This window comes from Alnus glutinosa, chromosome 8 (genome assembly GCF_958979055.1).
Source record: "Alnus glutinosa chromosome 8, dhAlnGlut1.1, whole genome shotgun sequence".
NCBI lineage: Eukaryota > Viridiplantae > Streptophyta > Magnoliopsida > Fagales > Betulaceae > Alnus > Alnus glutinosa.
In genome coordinates, this window is record NC_084893.1 from 12925066 (window position 1) to 12947785 (window position 22720).

At 39.7% G+C, this 22720-nt stretch overlaps 1 pseudogene; it reads left to right on the top strand.

Annotated features, from left to right (window-relative positions):
- LOC133876134 (probable LRR receptor-like serine/threonine-protein kinase At1g56140) overlaps window positions 1–20938 on the top strand; it is a 33085-nt pseudogene extending 12147 nt beyond the window's left edge.
- Window positions 20939–22720: the final 1782 nt, after the last annotated feature.

The following is a 22720-nucleotide window of genomic DNA, read 5'->3' on the forward strand; positions in this document are numbered from 1 at the left end:
CAATCAACGCATGTGATTCAGACAACTGAACAATCAAAGACTTTTTTTCTTGCTTCACCTTTTTGAACTCTTTTGGAGAAATAATTTTATCGAATTTTGCAAAAACTTTAGAGAGCTCAATATCATAATTTTCTTCAGATGACTGAGAGAAATCCATGATAAAAGGTGTAATCAAAAAAAGAAGTCACAAGAGATGGGGATCACACTCAGGAAATAAATCCTAAACAGAGTGTACCTACTCTAATACCAATTGAAAAATAAAATTGACTTCTAAAAATAAATGGCAAGTGTGTGCTTACGTGTCAACAAAAATAACAATGCGGAAAATAAATGACACAAGGATTTTTGTTAACGAAGTGGAAACTCAGTTAAGAGAAAAACCATTCTGGGGCAGCCAAACCCAAAATATCCACTACTCAGAAGACAAAGTTAGATACAAGATAGTAACACTCACATATACCCGATGCAGTGGTCGTACCTTGCTCTATAACGTGTAACCCAACACGAATGTTTCACAACCAGGTCTCCTACTTGAAGGGGTCTTCAATGGAATCCTTTACCTTAGGGCCAACCCCTAAGATAGACTTCAGATGTAGCGCAGCAACAGCACACTTGCAATGGCTTCAGAGGAAACTTGATCTGCTCAACGATCTCTCAAAATAACTTCTTTGAGCACTTGTGGAATTCAATACCGAATTCTTGCAGTTCTCAATACCCAGGGGCCTCTATTTATAGGCTGAGGTACAGAATGGGAGACTGCAGTGATATATGCGGGTGCCGTCCGGACGGACAACTGTGTGACAGATTTTTTCAAAAATTTCACTGAGAAATCTTTCCTGTTTAAGAGCCGCGTCCGGACGGTGAGACAATGTCGTCTAGACGGTCGCACGTCCGTTGCAAGTAATTTCCATATAAGGCTTTCGCGCGTCCGGACCATGGGGGATGAGCGTCCGGACGGCTAATCTTTAACACGCAATTTCCATATCTGCTATGCGCGCATCCGGACCATGATAGGCAGTCATCTGGATGGTTGAAGTCAAATCGGCAATTTCCTTAACTAATGAACGCGCGTCCGGACCAAGGCTGACTGTCGTCCGGATTGTGATATTTGAATTGCGATTCTTGCCTTATGTATGAGCGCGTCCGGACGAGATTTCACGTCGTCCGAACGGTTGAAGCAATCTTCCCTTAAATTGAACTTGGAAAGAATCTGAAGCTGATTGATCACTAAGAGGTGTCCGGACGGGTTGCTGAAATGTCCGGACGGATGCAAGCTGGAACAGTTGCTTCTCGAAACAGTGAAGGTCCGGACGGGAAAGCACGTCGTCCGAACAGATGATGCTTGATCTGTCAGGGCATCAGGACAATATGGCACGTCGTCCGGACGGATGGAATAGTGGACAGATGGGCGTCCGAACGGGATGACAAGTCGTTCGGACGGCTGACAGGGAATCGAAATCTTCTAACTTGTAAGCACTGCAGAATCTTCTTACATCACTCTGAATAGTGGAATCCCTGATAAAAGCATCTATAGATACAAGTGATTTTGCCAACCAGAATGTAGCCAATCAAAACCTAACAAATTTAAATATAAATATAACCTCACCCTTATTTCATCCCATACAATAATTCCATAAAAAATATCAATGTATTAATTAACATAAAAATTATCAATGTATTAATTTCATATGAGCTGGGGATAGGCTGTTATCAATAGATTCATGTAAGTTGTTTCCCTTGACAGCTACTTTGCTAGTTCTGGAGTTAGTGGTGAGATTCCTTCCACATTTGCTAGCTTACAAAACCTCCAAACCATGTAAGAAATTCATGTCTTTTTTTCCCAATTGAAAACTTTCTAAAATGTACATGTGGTTAAATATAAAAACAAAAGCTGCAATTGAATTGTCTGAGGAAATACTTCTTTTGGTATCAGGTGGGCATCAGACACTGAACTCACAGGCAGGATACCTGACTTCATAGGGAATTGGTCAAAGCTTTCTGTCTTGTAAGACGATATTCTTAGCCTTATCATTTTTTGTCTTTGTTTAATCATCCTTGACAAGGCTCAAGCATTCATTACACCACAATGTCAATAAGAAACATTACTGTTATAAGACTTATGATTGAGCAAATTTTGATCTTTACTTGTTTATTCTACATAAAAGATGCATTATTCACAATTTATGATTAAGTACTCCCAAATTCTATTTTAGGAGGCTTCAAGGAAACTCTTTCCAAGGTCCAATACCCTCAACGCTTTCCAATTTGACTTCTCTGACTGAGTTGTGAGTGTCTACATCTTTTAGTGAACTTTTTATTTTTTATTGTATATATATATATATATATATATATATATTTTTCCATTTTGTAGATCTTAACAATCTCATGTCTTATATTACTGTAGGAGAATAAGTGAGTTGTCTAATGGGAGCTCTTCACTAGCATTCATAAAGGATATGAAGTCTCTAAGTATCTTGTAAGGCAACATCATAGAGGCTAAGATTCAGAAATTCCTAAAGATGAATATATATGTTTTCTTCCCTTCTTTGTTGCTCTTCCTGAATATGGTATAACACTTTACTTACATGCATTGCAGAGTGCTGAGGAACAATAACATTTCTGATTCAATTCCATCCAACATTGGAGAATACCAAAAATTGACACAGCTGTAAGTAATAGCCATTGGTTGGTAACCCTTTAGATACATGCAGGGCTTGTACCATGTTAGATTGAATTTTAATTGTATCCAAAGCTATGAAAGCAGGAACCTCTCTTTTATTTGTTAGATTAGACCAACTCAACCCGAAAAAAGAAATTTGTAATGATTGCTGCACTAAAGACTGTTCAAGTTTTGACATAATTATCAGGTTATTTCTCCCAGCTGAAAAAATCTGAACTTGCCCTGTTTGTAATCGACTTAGGACCACTGCATAGTATATCAAACTCATCCAATTTCTTTCCATCTTCATTTATCTTTTCTCCGTCCTCTTCTTGTTCCTTCTATATCGTTTAGATGATGCATAAGGCTTAAATTTTATCCATTCCAGTTGCATGAAGATCATAAGTGTTAATTACTTCTTGTAGATAACTGGTTTTATATATCTCACAACCATGTGATAGTTACTGTTGTATCAATCCATGTGACATTATTATATATCTTTCCAGGGATTTGAGCTTCAACAATATAATAGGGCAGATTCCGAACTCCCTTTTCAATTTGAGTTTGTTCTCTCACTTGTAATATCCCTCATTTGCTTAGCTGCATGGTATACATCCCACCATACTCCTTTTTGTATTGAAGCATGTATTATTTCCTTCATTATCAGGTTTCTTGGAAATAATAAGTTATATGGCACACTGCCTGCAAACAAAAGTGCGAATCTTCTCAACATGTAAGTGCATAAGACATTACGTGCATTCACAAGATTATAGTGAGATATACCAATCATATTGGAGAAGGTGCTTTTACATTGGGAGATCATAAATCTAGGTGCTGCACTCAAGTTAATACAAGTTTTGATTTCCATGCAATAAATTACTGTTTACTCTAAATGATAAGTGTTTCCTTTTTCTCTTTTGGATTTTTAGTTTTTCTGAAAGAAATTATTGAGTAAATTCTGATCACAACTACATTGATTTGTATTGGCTTAATTTTAGTATTTCAAACTTTTATTATAGGAGAGAATGCAGAGTCATTTCAACTAAAAACTTGAAACTATTAATAGGATTTTCCCTATTTGGAACTCTTGTGTTTACCTATTTGAACTATCACAACTTTATCTAGATATATGGATTTAGCTAATAGCATAAACAAGTGTGGCATTATGAGGAAAAATTGAAAAATAGTGGTTTTGAATTTAAAATTGAGGGGTCAAAGTTTATTCCAATGCATTAATGTCACTTGGCTAATGCCTAATTACTACTGTTCATGGCATTGTTTACTGATTGGATGGAGCATGTACCTAACATCCTTGTAATGTTATGCTTGCAGTGATTTGTCGTACAATAATTTAGTGGGAAGCTTTCCTTCTTGGATCAGCGAACAAAATTTACAACTGTTTGTTTTTGTTTACTTGATATTGTGTCTTTTATATTATTATCTATTATCTATTTATTTTTCCAATATTTATAACCTCCTACTCTCGAATAACATTTTTTTATTAACAATCGTACAAAATCTTGAATTTTTCATATGGGCTTGCATACTCTGCTTTCACTAATGATGAAACTAACATTTAGATCATATATGCAGCAATGTAGTTTCCAACAACTTCACAATAGAAAGTTCAAACAGTGGGTAAATCTTTCCATATTATATTTTCTACTTTTAGTGGTTGAATTTTTTGCCAAGATGAATCATATTGTTGTTTCCAATCCAGGTATAAATTATATTGTTCTCATTGTAATATTGCTCTTGTAAACTACTTAAGTTGTCAATTATGGCCATGAGGGTGTTCGAAACTAATAAATCATGAGCCTCTCAACATGCTGATTTGTTGTCGCGTACATTTTCGAACAAATTTTTCATATTTTAATTTTTTCTGTGGGTCACATATCATCATGAGCTCTGTTATTCTGATTATTATGATGTTTTACTAGCATTAAATTATAAATAGAAACTAATTAGCTATTGTCTGGCATGTAAATTACTTAACATGTCCATTAAAAGGAGTGAACCACTGGGGGTTGTTATGGGAGTGGGAGCGTGACTTGGCAAGGTAAGGAAGTAACCGATGGAGAATAAGCCAAACTGGTCTATTAAGCATAGTTAAGCTTACAGATAAATAAATCACATCATCCCTAATCTTCCCCATGCCTCTCATGCTTAAGATTGTTATGCGTTTTTTTTTTCCCTTTACTTTTGTGGTATTCTTGTGTCATGGTGTAATATTATTATGTGATAGCCAAATCAATGCGCTATTAAATATGGGATAACTGAAAGGCCAGAAGAAAAAATATGTGATACCTAAATATTTGTACCTATTTCTACACATTGTTTCAAACTTAGATCTGTTGAGGGAGATTCCGTCACAAATTCCAACAGCTAACTAGTCATCAGGTACCAAAATATGCAAATTGAAGAATTCATTTTATAAATTAGAAGGGATCAAGCCAGGTTATGTCATCTTAATGAGATTTATACGGTCAAATGTCTGTCCTGCCTGAGCATCTAATCTATGTTCTTCTAATACAGGACATTGGGAACTAATCTAGAGCATTTAGGCAATTTGATACCTAGCAAGGGGGACTATCAAATCCCAATTGAGTACATGGAAAATATAGGAAATTTTACTCTGTGACATCATTTTTATCTAAAAAAAAAAACGAAAAAAAAAAGAAGAAAGAAGAAAGAAAAAAGAAAAGATAAGGTTAGATTTAACAACAAATATAAAATCAATTCTTCCTAAATATTAACATTTCTCTTCATGGAAATTTGCTGTCCTATCGAGAATCGATTTCAATATCTTAGTTACTTGTAGTGATTGCAATTACTATCTAGTCTATCTTGCATTAGACAACCAAACACAAATCCCATCAAAGAACCCTCTTTCGTCATGGGGATATCATGAGTTAGTATTATTAGGAGAGTGCTTATTTGCATATTGCCAAGGGAGCATTTCTCTTATCAGGAGTTAAACTTAATTCTAATAAGAATGTTTTGTATGAATCAGATATAGCTGCTAATAATTTGCATTTCATGTGCAACATTATATACAATATTCTTTGTCTAAGTTCATTTCCTTCTGCTTTAGTGGTTTGCCTTCAGAATTGAACTGCCTACAACGAAGCTTTCCTTGCGATCGAGGCCTTGGAAGATGTAAGTACAGTTAAAAGCATACTCTTGATTACTAGATTGGAAAGGATTAGTAGGTACTGAGGTAAACAAGGAGAAGATTCTACTCTAGGATGGTGTTTCTAAGGAGAATACAAGTGATCCATCTTCAAATTTTCACCAAACATTGATATAGATACAGTACAATCAAGAAGCATTCCTAATCTTTAAATAGTTACAAAAAATGGACTGGACATATCTTTCTAAAGGGCTAACATTGGGAATTATGCATCACAATTAATTTACCAACAAACAAAATTGAACTTAAAAGATGAGCTGAACAATTTTACACCTAACATTTTAGTTTCTTAGTAAAGGACTAGTAGACTTGAATTAGGCTTCTAACTTCAACCATATCCAGTGTTGAAATGCATACCATGGTTATGAACACATCAGGATATACATGATCCAACCTTGTACATTTAATCACCTGTTCTAAGCTTACACATTGATTAAGTGCATCTTTTGTATTGGATTTCAGATTATAACTTTAGCATTAAGTGTGGTGGTCCTCAGATTACGTCTTCTAATGGGATTGTCTATGAGAGGGATAACGAGACACTTGGTCCAGCCACGTATTATGTGACCAACACAAACAGGTGGGCTGTTAGCAATGTTGGATATTTCACTGGGAGCAATAATCCTCAGTACACAAGTACCTTGTTATCTCAATTCACAAGTATAGATTCAGAGCTGTTCCAGACAGCTCGACTCTCTGCTTCATCGTTAAGGTACTATGGCTTGGGGCTTGAGAACGGGAACTACACTGTAAGTCTCCAGTTTGTAGAAACAGCTTTTCCAGACACTTTGACTTGGCAAAGTCTTGGGAGGCGTGTCTTCGATATTTATATCCAGGTCTAGATCATATTATTGAATTGTTTTAGAATCAAAACTGTTGTCTTTTGAAATCATTTTTCATTACCTTCTAAGTTCTTTGAACCCAATAGATATTATTTTTCTTTCGATAAGCATTAATTTTTTATTTTTTATGATAAGTGATAAATACTGATATAACAAAATTGTCATCAATAGTTCAGAAAATCTATTAGTAGAATTAGGGTTGGCAATTTTTGACACGACCCGCGAACCCGACACGAATACGACACGGAAAAATAGGGTTAGGGTTTACTGTAATCGGGTTCGGGTCATAATCGGGTCAACCCGATTATGACACGATTGTGACCCGGTAAGGTTTAAAAAAAAAAAAAAAAAAAAAAAAACCTAATCTAAAAGACTAAAACACTAAGTGTCTAACTCTAACACTCTAACACTCTAACCCGACTAAACCCGAAACCAAAAGGAGAAACTGAGAAACTGAGTCTACTGAGAAGTGAGAAAGGGCCGAAACGGTGGAACCCTTGCCTAGTAGCCTGCCGCCCGCCGGCCCGCACTCCGCCTGCCCTCCCGTCGCCCGCCCGCCCACCGCACTCCGCACGCCTGACGCCAACCATCCGGCCTTTTCCCCCTCTTTGGCTCTTTCTACACCAAACTTTTCAGTTCCTCCTCAAGGTATGGGTGATTGGGTGTTGCCGTGTTGGTTTGGTTTCCTTTTGAGATTTAGGTTTGATTGGTTGGTTGAAGAAGCTCTAATCGAATGGTGTTTAAAGGAAAATATTGTGGGTAATGGGTTGTGTATTAATTTGATTTTTCTTCCCCTGTTTCGGTTGGAGAGGACCAAATTGAATTAAGGTTTTTGATTTGGGGATTTTTGGGTGTTGATTTCGGTGGTAAGGGTCGGTTATGGCTTGATCGATTGGTGTTTTGTTTTTTGAGATTTTGGTTTCTTGGTTGGTTCTGTAGCTGAAGTAGATGCTGGAACATTGTAAGTATTTGATATCTAATTAACAGTATATTATACAGTCTGCGTGTACTTCAGGGGAAATACCAGTTCTCAGTGAATTTTCAATTTTTCATGCATCTTTTGGTGTGGTGTGTGTGTGAATTAATGTCTGTTCCCTGCGCTAACCTCAAAATGCCACCTTGGTTAGTTGGGTAACCGCCCTTTGATGGCATATATATATTCAGTGTTGATATAATAATTTGGAAACAAATATGAAATCGCAATTTGTAGCTAGAGAGATTGTATTTGCATTCCAAAGCAAAATATCTTCATAATTATTGCAGTGCACATACACTAGAAAAGCAGTACTGCAGTAGTGTTGTATATTCACAATATATGAACCTTTGTGTTTGTGGTAAACAAACTGATAAACTCAAATCAGACAGTTTTTTAGTCGGGTCGTGCCGGGTAAACGGGTGACACGTTTTTTAGTCGTGTTTGTCGGGTTGTGTTCGGGTTACCAGATTATTAATCGGGTCGGGTTCGGGTTGACACGTTTATATAATCGGGCCAGTCGGGTTGACCCGACCCCGACCCGTGAACCCGAATTGCCAACCCTAAGTAGAATGCCAATTATAAGAGATCATGATGGATATTTCTCAACCAAAACAGGAAAAAAAAAAGGGAAAACTTCAATTTACCCCCATAAAGTTGTCACCGATTTGCAATTCAACCACCAATGTTTCAATTTTGTTAATTGCACCCCATTAACTTTTAAAAATTTTCAATCCACCCCATTCTGTCCAATTGAGCTGTCTAAAGAAACGAAAGTGGACCCACGTGAGTGGCACATGCGATTTTTTGTCCAAAGTTGACAAAAATACCCTTACTGAAATGATAGCGTTTTGCCAAAACACTACCGTTTTATTAAGGGCATTTTCGGTAAGTCAGGACAATTTCGTTAATTCAGACGGATCAATTGGACGGATTGGCCGAATTGAAAATTTTTGAAACTTAATGGGGTGCAATTGACGAAATTGAAACATTGGTGCTTGAATTGCAAATCGGTGACAACTTCATGGGGGTAAATTGAAGTTTTCCCAAAAAAAAATAAAAAAAATAAAGAGTCTTAACAAATTTAGTGACCGTCTTATACATCAATCAATAAATTACCTCGATTATGATGGATATTGACATCATTTGTGTTTTGTTTAAAGGTTTGACTTTGTTAATTCCAGGGGAATCGTGTTTCAAAGGATTTTGACATACGAAGGTAGGCTGGTGGAGTCTCTACGCAACCCGTTCCAAAGGTATTTCAGGTCCAGGTATTAGAAAACTACCTTGAAGTCCATCTCTTTTGGGCTGGGAATGGAACTTGCTGCATACCTCTTCAAGGTACTTATGGACCTTCTATTTTAGCCATCAGTGCTACCCCAGGTAATATAGTGCAAAAATTGTAGTTGCAATTCAGAGGATTAAGAGCTGCTTTCCTCACACACTAGTACCATTGTTATTGATGGCCTTGCTTTTGTATAGATTTTATACCCACGGTTAATAACAAACCTGCAAGCAACAAGAAGAATAGGACTGGTCTGATCGTAGGTGTCGTTGTTGGTGCTGGAGTTTTAAGCTTTCTATCTATTTTTTTGGTTTTCTATATTGCTCGAAGAAGAAAACAGCTTCCAACCAATGATGATACGGGTAAGTCAAAAATCATATTGTACGTCTTTGCTAGTTGTCGAACTTCATTCATTTTTAGTCTACATATTAGAAATATGGAACTTTTGCCTATGTGTGAGTTTATATTATATATTTATTAGTGAGGTGGCCTCTGCGTGCTGCATAGTGTTAAGTACAAAATGCAGTGTTTCATATCATGTTTATGACAACAGTTACGTCAAGGAAATTTTACCAAAACCTCTTCTAGATGTCTGCTAAATAATACAGACACACATACATATCAGCAAAGAGTAGGGAAAAATGCAAGTTACTTCGTGTTACCTACCAGATATACGAGCAAAGGATCATGAACAAGAGTCTCACTTATTATTTAGTTATTTTCTATATTTGTTATTTAGTTGTTATCTATCTATTAGAGTCTATGTTTAAGAAGCGAATAAGGGATATGGTTTATCCTAAGTGTTGGAATAGTATTAGAAGTATGTAGGAGATTAGGAGATGCCATACTTATCTCTAAGAGTTGTCTTGCAATTATGTTTCTATTTGGTCTTGCAAGTCTATATAACTAGTTGCTTGATTAATGAAAGTATGAAAAGAATTATATTAGCAAACTCACGTTTGTTCTTGAGAGGTCCAGGGTACCTCGAATCACCCTAAAATCTATCAAAACTATCCTTTTTTATTGGTTCGTCATCCCAACTTCACCGATAAAGCCCCATTCTATAGACAACTTTCTATATATGTTCTTGCTACTGAGTCTCCCATCTTCAGTCCAACAACATTTTGGACTGTTTTGGACTAAAACACATTGATGATTATTGCTTAACAAGAGGAGACATCCTTGATTTAACATGTAAAAACTATGTTGCATTTTCACTCACAAACCACTGAAGCAAATTGATAAGTAGATCAACCTGTGTTTATGTTGAAATTGCAGAGCTCTTGGGAATAGATGTTAGAACATTCACTTTCAGCTACGCTGAACTAAAGACATCTACAGAAGAATTTAGTCCTGCTAATAAGCTTGGAGAGGGAGGATTTGGACCTGTCTTTAAGGTAAGTGGTTGAACCCATGTCAGTGGACAAAAATTTAGTTGGATTTCTGATATAACTCTAGAGCTGTTATATATCTATTGCAATTTCCAAGAACCAATGAAGCACAGCTTGCAACATCACATTTTCACCATTTCTTTTCTTTTATTTATTCTTCCTTATATTTCCTGCCTTTCTTTTTTGTGAAATTGCATACACTCCTTATAATGGTATCTTGTGCTTGTGATTGGCAAGATGCTGGAAATTGCAATTGTTGTAGAAGTAAAGTGATATGAAAGTATTTAAAGATTCATAATACGATATCGGGATCCGGATTCCCTGTTATTCCTGCAATGACAGGGAGATTGTGAGAGGGGCTCCCTTGCCCAAAGAGGATAAGAGGAGGGATCCCCAATTGCAGGGGTTCCCTGTCCTATGATATCCATAAGCCCTTTTCTATTTCTTCTACTAGTTCTACTACACATGGATTTTCTATTATGGTTATCTTTTTGAAGTTGAAAGATATTCAAAGTTCTTAATAAAATGAAGAAACATATATTGTAGTTATTTTTCTGATTCACGCCATTTTCCCAAATTCAAACTTGTATAAGTTGTCATATTATAAAATCTTTACACTTTTTTTTTTTAGCTTTCCTTGGTCTGGTTTCACATTCTCAAATTTACGGTTTTTATTCCTTTTTTAGGGCTACCTTGGAATTAGGACTCTTCAATGCAACTTGTTCTTACTCAGTATACTAAAAGAAGAAAGCATTCTATGCTCAAACAAGTTACTTTACATGCCATTATAATTCAATTGGCTTGAATTTTGTATTAAAAAATTAGTGATTAACAAAAAAAGTTTATAGAGAGTGAAGGATTGCAAAAAGTTTATAAAAAGTTTTCATGCATGGTGTAAAGTTTGGGAACTTCTTTCTCGATTGTTGAAATGGAATGTTTAAGAAAAATCATATCTAGCCGATGTTTGTTAGATTTGATAATAGTGGGAATCACTAGACGAGTAATTACATTTGATGGGGGGCATAGAACTTTGAGGAATCACTGTTAACAATTAGGGGATAAATTTTCTTCATATTATTTCCATTGAATCAATACAATTAAATAGAATTACATTCATCCTATTTTTGGTCTATACACATATTATGCCTAATATCAAGCTGTAATCGCTGCATGCTCACCTCCTTCCATACTAGTAGATTTTCCCTCCTTGAATATTTACTTTCCATCTTTGCTTATTTACAGCTCACGCCAACACTCCCCCTCAAGTTGATGCATATAGATCTCTCATGCACAACTTGTCAAGTGAGCTGTAAAACTCTTTACTTGATACCGCCTTAGTGAGTATATCTGCTAGTTGGTCTTCAGACTTCACGAATGGGAAGCGGATTATTTTGTCTTCCAAATTTTCCTTGATGAAGTGTCGATCCACTTCCACATGCTTTGTACGGTCATGTTGGACTAGGTCGTGAGATATTGCAATGGCAGATTTATTGTCGTAGAAGAGCTCCAATTCTGAAGTAGGAGTAAATCCAAGTTTAGTAAGAAGTCTCCTGATCCACAGTAGTTCACACAGTCCCTTCGCCATTCCACGAAATTCAGCTTCAGCACTGGAAAGTGCTACTACCTTTTGTTTCTTGCTTCTCTAAGTGACTAGGTTTCTGCCTACAAACATAAAATAACCTAAGGTAGATCTTCTGTCTGGAATACTTCCAGCCCAATCTGCATCTGTATAGCCATTAATTTTCAAATGACTATTCTTTGAGAACATTAGTCCCTTTCCAGGTGATGCCTTCAAGTATCTTAGTATCCGGATTACAGCATCCATGTGATCTTCACTAGGATTATGCATAAATTGACTACACTCACGGCATAAGCAATGTCTGGACGAGTATGTGAGAGATATATTAGTTTCGCAACTAACCTTTGGTATCTTCCTTTGTCTGTTGGAGCTTGATTTGGGTATTCTTCAAGTCTGTGATTTTGAACAATTGGAGTATCTGCTGGCTTGCACTCTAACATCCCTACCTCTGTTAATACATCCAGTACATATTTCCTTTGGGAAAGGAATATTCCTTCCCTAGACCGGGCAACTTCAATTCCCAGAAAATACTTTAGTCCTCCCAAATTCCTAGCTTGTTGTCTCTCCGTCGTTCTCTCTTTCAGTGTTGTTGGTGGTTCTCGGGTGGTGGGTTTATTTTTTCTCATTCTGTTGGAAGGGATGTATTCCTTGTAGGGGTGTCAGTCTCGGCTTGATGGAGAGCCGGTTTTTTGTGGAGGCGAAGTCCTTCCGATTCTTGGTGGAAGCAGGATCTGCAGAGCTTCGGGTGGAGGAAAAGAGGAAAGGTTTTTCAGGTTCTGCTGTGTTCGGGTTGAGCTGCTTTGCCTGGTTGCTGTCGAGGGTGGAAGAAGTATTGGGTAATCCTGGGATTGAGGAATTTGTCAAATCTTTTAGGGAGGGGTCTAAGGTGACAATCGCTCGGAGAGGTGAAAACAAATCTGGGCGGTTCTTGGAGGTAGCTGTGTTCGACGGAGGTCGGAGAGGGCGTATTCTCTTTCCTGAAGGTCGGGACGGAAGAGGGTGGAGCCGTGTGTCCGGGGAGCTGAGCAAAATTCTGGATTTTCTGGGAACCACGGTTGGGTCGTCGTCTTCTGGCGGTCTTCCTTCCTCTGGTGGTGTTCCGTCGGGCGTTAAGCTGGGGAATGGAACAGGGCGTCTGTCGTTTGCGGAGGTGGTGAGGTCTGCAGCTTCCGTCTCAGGAACTAGGGTTGCGGTAAAGATTGATGGGGATTGGCCTTTGCCGGTTAGGTGCGACGTGGAGAAGACGAAGCTGCGGGGAATGGAGATGGGGGCGGTTCGTCAGGGGAGAGATTGCTCCGTCCCGGAGGAGCAAGCGGGTGGTCCCTCGGGGTTGGTCCATCGTGCAGATGATCTGCTCAGGTCTCGAGGTTGTGTCTGCAGATCGGCTGGCGTGTCCAGGGATCCAGATGTTGAGGGTGACGGTTCTCTGCAAAGGGATGGCGTGTTTGGAGTATTCGAGAAGGTTTTTGAAATTTTGGGGCGCTTCTCCAAGGCGTTGGTTTGGGCCTGTGGATCTTCGAATCAGTTGGGCTTTAAGTCTTTGCTTGGGTTTAAACGTAGGGTGGGTTTTGTGGCGGGCCGGGTGCTGAAGAGGGTCAAGTTAGTTGTTAAGATATTTCGGGATGGGGCTATTGTGGTTAAGCGCTATGCCAATCTGGACGCTGGTTCGGGCCTTAAGGGTCATTCAGTTTCTGGTGGGATTTCTGGGCGGAGATCGGGTCTGAGGTGTCCTCTGTGTTCGTCGGAGGTCCTTAGGAGCGCTTTTCGGCCGGTCATGTCGTCGGCGGCAAATTCTGGGGTGGATCTGGGTCTGTCTCCTTCCGAGGCTAGTCCCAGTGATCGGAAGATCGTTCCGGTGGTCGAGTCCTTCGAATCCGTCAATCCGGTTACCATACTTCCCTCTCTTCCGGCGCCGTTTTTGATTCCTCCGGTGATTCTTAGTGATCTTCTTTCTGGGGTGCGGTCTTCTTTGGCTTCGAGTTCTTCTGGTTCAGGGCCTTTCCTTCGGCAGGCAGCGGTTCTTCAGTCGGCTGGCTCTGTCTTGGTGAGGTCGGGTGTTGAGGATTTTCAGTCTGGTGAGCTTGGTGCCTCGTCTGGCAGTGCTGGGTTTGTTTTCGTCGGAGTTGATTTTGGTGTTGCTTCAGGAGCTCTCATTCGGCAGGCAGTGGTGCACTCGGTTGCCCCTGCCTTGGTTAGGAGTTTTGGTGGGGATCTTCCTTTTGGGAAGGTTGGAGGTCCTCCCGGGGTTTCGGCTTTCTTTCCCCCTCTTCAGTGGGTTTTGTTTCCTCCGTGGCCAAGACCGTTACGCTCTGTGGTTGGGTGCTCCCAGTTAAATGGGGTGTCGTCTGGGATCGTTGAGGTAGGAGAATCTTCAAAGGGGGTTGATCAGAAGGAGAGTGTTGTTGTGTACCCCAGGGTAGTGGAAGAAAGTAGGTCGTGCTTTCGCACGATGGGGGTTACGTTCGTGGGATCTGATCAGAAGGGTTTCCTTGATTTTTTGTCCTTGCTTGAAGATGAGCGCTTCAACTCTGATTCCCCTCCTAGGAAGGTTAAGGAGGCATTAAGGAAAAAGGGGAATAGAGAGGTCAAGAATCTAGAATGTTCTATTAATTTCGATGCTAAGGGAGTGGGTTCTAGCCGACTTAGGAGTAAGAAGTTGGGGGTTTGATGTAGTATTTCTTTTTGGGTTGTTCGGGTTTTTTTTTTTTTTTTTTGGTGTCCTTTTTGTATACTCCCTATATGCTTTACGCTTTTCTAATATATTCTGCCTATTACCTATCAAAAAAAAAAAATTCTTCATTTCAAAATCGATGGCCAGTTCCTCCTGTAGTCTTGATATCTCTTCCTCATCGTCACCTGTAATAATCATGTCATCCACATAGACTATTAACACAGTTACCTTCTTTCCGTTTTGCTTTATGAACGGTGTATGATCTGAGATGCTTTGCTTGAACTCATATTTTCGCATTGCCATGCTGAATCGCCCAAACCACAATCGTGGTGATTGTTTCAGACCATATAGGGCCCGTTGTAGTTTGCACACAACTTTGGCATCCGTGGAGGCCGCGTATCCCGGGGGAAGGTCCATGTAAACTTTTTCTTCAAGTTCGCCATGTAAGAAGGCATTTTTTACATCAAACTGATGTTGTGGCCAATTAAGGTTAGCTGTAAGAGATAACAAAATTCTTACAGTGCTGAGTTTTGCTACTGGTGAGAAAGTCTACTGATAGTCGACCCCATATGTTTGTGCATAGCCTTTTGTCACCAATCTTGCTTTGTATCTCTCTACTGATCCATCTGCCTTGTGTTTGATGGAGAATACCCATTTGCATACTACTGGATTCTTCCCTTCAGGTAGTGGAACTAGGGTCCATGTGTCATTCTTTAGTAATGCCTCCATTTCTTCCTTTATTGCTTGTGTCCACTTTGGATCAGACAGGGCCTCCTGAATTCCAGCTAGGACTTGAATTGAGGAAAGTATGTGCACAAATCCTCTGAGGGGTTCAGATAATCTTTTGGTTGACATATAGTTGGCAATTGGATACCTTGATCTTCGCTCTTCTTCATCAGGGGAGTATCTTTTCGGTGGCTTGCCACGGTTTGTCCTGAAAGGTAGTACATATCCAGTAGAGGAATTCAAGTTACTGTTATCTAAATGTGTGTCAAGTGTGCTTACCTCAGGAATATTCTCAGGAGAAGAGCCTGTGGGTACTATGGAAGGGGAGGGACTCGCAGTGCCATGTTCTAATGTAATTGGTTCTACCTGTTCAACTGGCCCTGAGTGTGGTTTTTCTTCTTCACCATGTGGTTCTTCACTCATCACTATATTACTGTTCGGCCAGTCAAAGTGCACCCAATTCTGTTCTTCATCATGTGTCTCCCCCTGAAGGGCAGGATTGGGGCTAGAGAAGAAAGGTTCAGATTCCAAGAAGGTGACATCCATAGTCACATAGAGACGACTGGTAGAGGCATCATAGCACCGGTAACCCTTCTGATGCATGGCGTAACCCAAGAAGAGACACCGTAGAGCACAAGGGTCCAGTTTAGTTCGTTGGTTCTTGTGGAGGTGTACATAAGCCACACACCCAAATACTCGGGGAGGGAGCATGAGGGTCGTGGGTAGGGAGACATGGGACGCCAGGACCTGGAGTGGGGTCTGAAATTGCAGGACTTTGGAAGGAAGTCTGTTAAGTAGGTGGACAGCGGTGGATACTGCATCGGGCCAATATCGAGTTGGCACATGATTTCCATGGAGTAGAGCTCGGGCAGTCTCCAGAATATGACGGTTCTTCCGCTCAGCTACACCATTTTGTTGTGGTGTCTGAGGACACGACGTCTCATGAATAAGTCCATGGTGATCAAAATAGGCGCGGAAACGCTGATTAACAAATTCGCCCCCATTGTCAGAGCGAATAACTCGGAGTTTGGCAGAGAACTGAGTTTGGATCATTGCATGGAATGATTGAAAGATTGAGAACACCTCGTGTTTATTTTTCATCAAGTAAAGCCATGTCATGCGGGTACAATCATCAACAAAGAGAATGAACCAACGAACTCCTGAGACAATAGAAACCGTGGAAGGACCCCATACATCAGAGTGAACAAGTGTAAACGGGACAATGCTTTTATTCAAACTTGGCAAATAAGAAGTACGATGACTTTTGGCTACAATGCAGGTAGAGCATTTTAATTCAGATACCGCTACATTATTAAAAATTCAGGGAGTACATGTTTCAGATAGCCAAAATTTGGATGCCCCAGTCATTGATGCCATAACTGGATTTGCCGTTCCTGTCCATCACTGCATACGTGACAAACATGACCCATGCTGACGTCATCCACATAATAGAGGCCCCCCCTTTTAGTACCACGCCCAATTATCTCCTTGGTGAGAATATCCTGAAGAAGACAAAAATGAGAGTAAATTAAGACCACAATTTAGTTCTTCAGTGACTTGGCCAACAGACAATAACTTATGTGAGAGTGATGGAATAAGTGGTGTATGAGATAGTAGGAGAGAAGGGGACAGGGACACGGTGCTAGCCCCTGTAACTGGGGAGACCAACCCATTAGCATTTTTAACACAAGTGCGTTGCGGGGTAGATCTCGTAGTAAAATCTGTATCATCAAAGGTCATATGATCGATGGCTGTTGAGTCAAGGAGCCAAGCATTACGGTTGCCATCACTGGAGGAGGTGGCAAAACCAAAGCCAATTTTACCTATATCTGAGACTGGGTCCACATCCAGGGGCTTGACTTGAGGAACTAGAGACAGATGAGGTTCAGCTGACATGACAGCCACAGTGCCGGTATTTGTTTCTGCACCCCCAGAATTCTTTTTTTTCTTTGCGTGCAAATCATACCACCAGTCAGGATACCCATTTTTTTTAAAAAAAAAAAAACAAGTAGCAATAGTATGATTCGGCTTTCCACAGTGGGAGCATTTAGCCCCATCAGGGGCACTTTCAGAATTGCTTGACCTAGAGGTCACGATAGATTTGCCCGAGTGTGGGCTGGAAGCCGCACCAGGACTGGAACCCACACAGTGGGTCGGCTGCAATCGCAACCCCTTGGTGGCCAGAACCGCACCAGAGGCGGTGTGGGGTTCGTCGGCACTCATGACCGCTTGCTGGAGAGCCTCCCGACAGACCAAGGCGTAGGCTTGCTCGATAGAGGGGAAGGGCTGCATCTGGAGCACATCACTTCGGATGTGGTCAAGCCGATCGTCAGTCCCGTCGAGGAAGGTGTAAACCCGGTCCTCTTGGAGCAGGGAGTTGTAATGGTGGATGTCGGCAGGGCACTCCATCGGATTCGGCCGCTGGAAGTCAATCTCGCGCTAGAGACCTTGCAGATCGGTGTAGAACTTCTCAAGGGAGCCGCCGGCTTGTTTTAGGCGAGCAACACGTCGCCAGAGTTCGTAGACCTAAGAGGTATCACTTCCATCAAAAAAAGTTGTAGCAATAGCATCCCAAACTGCTTTAGCAATGGGAAATCGGATGAAATTTCTGATGAGTGTCGGGCCCATAGAGTTGATCAACCATCCTGTGACGATGGCGTTATCGGTTCGCCATTTTTGAAAGGATGGGTCTGTCGTCAGCGGTGGCGGATAGTCACCGTTGATAAATCCCAGCTTGTCTTTGCCGAAGACATACATTTCGACAACTTGGGACCAAAGGCCATAGTTGGAACTGTCCAACTTGATACCAATCGGGGTCGTAGCACTTTCGGTGGAATAGGTTGGGGTCTGAACTTTAGATAGGACTTCTGACTTCTGTCATTTGGTTGGTGAGATTGGTAAGAATGGAGGTTGTTGGTGATGGGTTATCACCGAAACCGGTGACAGAGTCGGTCATGGCTGAATGAACAGGATTAGGCAAGAACGGCTAGGGGATAACATGGCTTTGATACCATGTTAACAATTAGGGGATAAATTTTCTTCATATTATTTCCATTGAATCAATACAATTAAATAGAATTGCATTCATCCTATTTTTGGTCTATACACATATTATGCCTAATATCAAGCTGTAATCGCTGCACGCTCACCTCTTCCATACTAGTAGATTTTCCCTCATTGAATATTTACTTTCCATCTTTGCTTATTTACAGCTCACGCCAACAATCACATCTGGTGAGAATATAATATTTTCAAAAATGTTCTGGTATTAGAAGGTTCTGACTGAATAATTTAGTATAATTAATACAAGACGATTTTTGCACTAAGTTTTGCTAGGAGCATCAGATACTGGGTTCATTCTTGTTTTCTTCTTTTCTGGACATTTTGTATGGCTTTTTACCTGATCTATGCATTGGGATCTATAGATTGATTGTACCTGGGCCATCAATCAGATTAGTGGTCTAAATTAAATGTATTTAAGCCATCGACCCTACTCAGCCAGACTATCATTTTCTATTTACATTGATAGACCAAAATCATCCTACTAATGGTTTTTTTTTTAAAAATATTTTCTGTTACATTTTTTTTTCTGAAACTTTGTACTAAATAGGGAACACTTAATGATGGGAGAGTAATTGCTGTGAAGCAACTATCTGTAGCATCACATCAAGGAAAGAACCAGTTCATAACTGAGATTGCTACTATATCTGCTGTGCAACACCGCAACCTTGTGAAATTGTACGGATGTTGCATAGAGGGAGATCAACGACTACTTGTTTATGAGTTTCTAGAGAATGGAAGTCTTGATCAAGCGTTATTTGGTATGTGAATGCGTCTTTGCTCTTGCTCTCTCTCTCTCTCTCTCTCTATATATATATATATATATATATATGCGTGTGTGTGTGTGTATTTGTGTGTATGTGTTATTTATTAAGCAGATTAAGTTTTATAGGAACAAGAAATTTGAATCTCGACTGGTCAACACGTTTTGATATATGCTTGGGTGTAGCAAGAGGTTTAGCATATCTTCATGAGGAATCACGATTTCGAATTGTACACAGAGATGTGAAGGCCAGTAATATCCTGCTTGACTCTGATCTCATCCCCAAAATATCAGACTTTGGCTTGGCCAAGCTTTATGATGATAAAAAACCGACATAAGCACCCGCGTTGCAGGAACTATGTAAGATCATGAAGGCTTAGTTAGGCACCTTGTCTTTCTGAACCATATAATCCTTTATTTTGTCTTTTTTTATAAGTTATCTTGTACTTAATTTTGCATATGATTGTTACTGATGTAGTGGGTATCTTGCACCGGAGTACGCCATGCGTGGGCACCTTACGGAGAAGGCTTATGTGTTTGCCTTTGGTGTCGTGGCTCTAGAGATTGTTAGCGGGAGGCCAAATTCTGGCTCAAGCTTGGAGGAAGACAAAGTTTATCTTCTTGAATGGGTATGAACAATATTTTTGTGCTCCATGTTTACGTTGTTTTCTGTCTTCTAATGAGATGGATTTTTCAGTCCACTTCAAAAAGTTCCAGTAGCATTTATCGTTCTGTAGCAGGTTAATGATAGTCATGACCATCCACACCTATACATATCGAAACAAGAATAAAACTTGGATCCTGATTCATGAAGTTTACACTAACTTTCATTGATAGCAAAATGTCAATCTAGATGTGTCGGTTATCCATATGCAACAGCACATTTTACATAAGAGTGCTTAAAACAGAGTGATTTCTTATAATCACAAAAGAGCCTGTGGAAGAGTTTCGAAAATGGACTGGATTTATCTAGATATGGTGCAAATATAGTTGCTTCATTGAAACAATTAGAATACTCACTTCCAACAGGTTTGTACTATATTCTGAACCGTTAAGACTCGTTGAAACAATTGGACTGGACTACTCACATCCACTACCTTTTTAGTATATTCCTTAGAAAGTTGACTCATTGTAACAATTTGTGATACTAATATATTCTGAAGCCTGATGACACATATCCTTCTCAGGCTTGGCACTTGCATGAAAACAACAGTGAAGTTGATCTTATGGACTCCACATTATCAGAGTTCAATGAGGAAGAAGTAAAACACGTGATAAGAGTATCTCTTTTGTGCACACAAGCATCCCCAACGTTACGGCCATCAATGTCGCGTGTGGTGGCAATGCTTTCAGGAGATATTGAAGTGAGCTCTGTAACTACAAGGCCTGGATATTTGACTGACTGGAAATTTGATGATGTAACCACCTTAATGAGTGATGTTGCAAAGAAAGGAACCCATGCAAGCTATTACAACCCATCAGCAAGTACAAGCATAGTGGGTGATGCAGAGAATTCACCAGCAAATGCTTCTAAACCCATGCTCCATGAGATTATCAAAGAGGGTAGGTGAGAATTGGTCTTTCTTTCTTTTCTTTTTCAAACTTTGTATATTCTTCAATTACAGGCATAATAATAATATTAGAGCTACTTGGATTGTAAAATGAATTTTTCATTTTTATTTTTTCTTTGAGGTATTGGCACCCTCCTTGCATGTTAGTATAGAGTGCAGACATTAAGGCACTATTCAAGAAAGCCTTCACACTGGGGTTGAAAGTACAAGTTTGTGTTCTAATAAGCCCATCTGCTGTCTGGAAATTCATTAACAAATTGTTTGGATGGAACAGAGTGGGACTGCATTTTTGTCCTCTGTTTAATTAGTGTGAGATTTCGTTTTGATTCATCAACAAGTATAAGCACAAACATAAGAGAAAGAAAAAGCCTCCAAGAAAGAAAAACCCTAGTTTTTCCCCCTTTCAGCTCTTCCAACATGTACGGCCTTCCAGCCTCTTTGTGAGGCTAAGTGTGTTTGGTTTGAATAAAATGTAGAATAATATTATATTTTTAAAAAAATAAATCGTATTTTATTTAACTTTTTTAAATTTTTTCAAATTTTATCTCATAAAATCAAACTAGAATAATATTCTCAACATCCAATCGGACCATTACCCACCTCTTAGTGAGGCTTATCTACCTCCTAGTGAGGTTTTTCTATTGGGTTTTTTCCCCAACTCCCCTGCTTTCCTCTGGTATTTTCGGGTTTTAGTTGAGAGTTACAGAGCTTTAGTGATTCTTTCTGAGTGCGAATCAGTTGGTGTCTCTGTTTACAGAGCTTCCGTGTGTGCTTGATGTTGTGATTTACAGATCTTCGAGGTTTCCCTCAGAGCACGAATCATTTGGTGTCTCTGGGTTTGTGGTTGGCAAGTCATCGTCTTTGCGTTTTGTTTTTCGGTGAAGGGGGCGTTTGCCCGTGGAGGCTATTTTGCCCCCACATCTCAATGAAGGTTATGGCTTGGAATTGCCAGGGCTTGGCTTGTGCCCGTCAATTCATATTTTACGAGCTCTCATTAGGTTTAATCGGCCTGATGTCCTGTTCATTTTAGAAAATTTGGTGATTTCTTTGCGTTACTGGAATTCTCTTCTCAGTTTAGGTTTCTCTTCTTGGTCGTAATTTCCTCCTGTTGGTCATAAAGGAGTTCTCTTTGTGACTTGGAAGCTGGGTTTCTCTTTGGAACCTATTTGTATTGATCAAAATCATATCTCCTACCTGGTGATTTCTGATTCTCCGCTCAGTTCTTGGTTGATTTCTTGTGTTTATGCTCCTCACTCTTTGCATAACAAATGTTTTTTGGTCCTCTCTTTCTGAATTGGGTAACTCTTTAGGTGGCCCCTTGGGGGATTTCAATGGGGTTCTGTCCTCTGCAGATAAAGTTGGAGGTCAAAATTTTGGTTTGCCTACTCATTTTGATTTTCATGATTTTGTTCACCCAAATGCTCTCATTGATTTGGGATTTGTTGGGAATAAGTTTACTTGGAGCAATCATCGCGCTGGTTGTGACAGCATTAGAGCTGGTTGTGACAGCATTAGAGAAAGATTGGACCGTAGTTTAGCTAATTAAGGTTGGGTGCATCTCTACCCCAATTCTTTGATCAATCATCTGCGGGCTTCAAATTCGAATCACTGTCCAATTTCACTCTCAACTTCTGGTTCTTATCAGAATATCCCAAAGCCTTTTCGTTTTGAGGCTTTTTGGACTAGGGATCATGCCAGTCATTCAGAGTTGCAAAAGCTTGGTTATCTGATGTTGCTGGTTCTCTAGCTTTCTCTTTAAGCAGTAAATGGAAGAATACCAAGAATGCTCTTAAATTATGGAATTCTCATCATTTTGGGATTGAGTCTCGGATTAAGTCATTGATGTTTGAAATCAGTGAAATCCAAGCCTGTCCTTCCTCGTTTATCAACTTTACTAAGGAAATTTCTCTAAAGTCGGACTTCCGAGAACAACTCTTGCGTGAAGAAATCTTGTGGAAACAAAAGTCTAGGGAGCTCTGGCTCACTTGTATGAATCTAAACACAAAT